This window comes from Cynoglossus semilaevis, chromosome Z, assembly GCF_000523025.1.
Source record: "Cynoglossus semilaevis isolate Cse_v1.0 chromosome Z, Cse_v1.0, whole genome shotgun sequence".
Taxonomy (NCBI): Eukaryota; Metazoa; Chordata; class Actinopteri; order Pleuronectiformes; family Cynoglossidae; genus Cynoglossus; species Cynoglossus semilaevis.
This window is the reverse complement of record NC_024328.1, coordinates 17,487,415-17,488,583: the sequence shown is the minus strand read 5'-3', so window position 1 is coordinate 17,488,583 and position 1,169 is coordinate 17,487,415. Positions and strand designations below refer to the sequence as shown.

General features: G+C 35.6%; 1 long non-coding RNA gene across 1 annotated transcript in view; it reads left to right on the top strand.

The window, feature by feature from the left end:
* Window positions 1–175, top strand: part of LOC112486486 (uncharacterized) — a 4,355-nt gene extending 4,180 nt beyond the window's left edge. Inside the window, exon 2 of the long non-coding RNA XR_003048942.1 lies at window positions 8–175. This is a non-coding gene — a long non-coding RNA (uncharacterized LOC112486486). The remainder of the gene's footprint in view (window positions 1–7) is intronic.
* The last annotated feature ends 994 nt before the right edge of the window (window positions 176–1,169 follow it).

The following is a 1,169-nucleotide window of genomic DNA, read 5'->3' as shown; positions in this document are numbered from 1 at the left end:
TTTCCAGGTAGATGGGTGGAGCTACTAATTGGATGTGCACCTGGAAGGCTGGGCCTAGGTTATTTAACTGGCTCCTCCTTCTCATTCTTTCTCTCTCCGACCATTTCTCAGAGCACCTGCTTCCTGTTTGGTTTGTGATATTTGGTTAGAAAATAAATATTTTTGTTTTAAGTTACTTAAAAGTGTGTGGTCTCCCATTTTTGTCTTGCTCTCTGAGCCAGGGCTATGACAACACACACACACACTGATGTTATTATATTGAATTACACTTTTTTCCACTCACTTCCTTGCCCCTAACTGAGTGAAAAGCCCTCATTCCGTCACCTCTAAGTTTAATGTTTACATTATTGAGACTTTTGTACACATGTAAGACATGACTGTGTTAGAAATCGCTGAGTGATCTCTGGTTGGTACAGTGACGCTCAGCAAATGTAATCAGGAGAACAGAGATTATGAAACGATTGCCTGATTTCATACTGTCAGATTTCCATTGTGGGGAATGGGGAAGCAATTGCATTAAACCTTCACTTTCACGTGCCGTGTGATGAATTATTGTCAAGTCATTCTGTCTAAATTATTAGTGATAGTTACCCCATGTTATTTTTTTTAAATGGCCTAATTAGAATGCGACAGCAGTCTACTCATTTAACTCTTCCAATAGTAGGTATTATATATATATAATTTACTTGAACTGTTACTGTTATTGGTCATGCTTTCTCCAGTAGCAACAAACGTTAAGCAGACATTTAATTCAGCAACTTGTTCAGCATTTGTTTTAAAATGTCATCATTTTTTTGGAGGATATGAGGCTGGTTGTTCCTGGCTCTCATCAAAGTTTAATTAGTTGCAGGATGGATTCTTTTGTTAAGAAATGAATGAAACTAAAGGTCTGTGTAAATCAGCACCAGTGTGTAATGACTCGCTCATTCACATCTTTGAGACTGTTAACATTGGCAGAAAATATCGGTAGTAGTATTTAAATAAGTATTTAAATACCCAAACGTGTCATGGTAAAACTATAGGTTTTGTTAATGTTTGCGTGTAGCACTGTGCAAAAAGTATTTTTCAAATATGTTTAAATATTTTTTAAACTATAATAATAACTCATGTAATACTACATAAGGAACTATGTCACTCACCTACATTAACACATTCATGTTGAATTATAT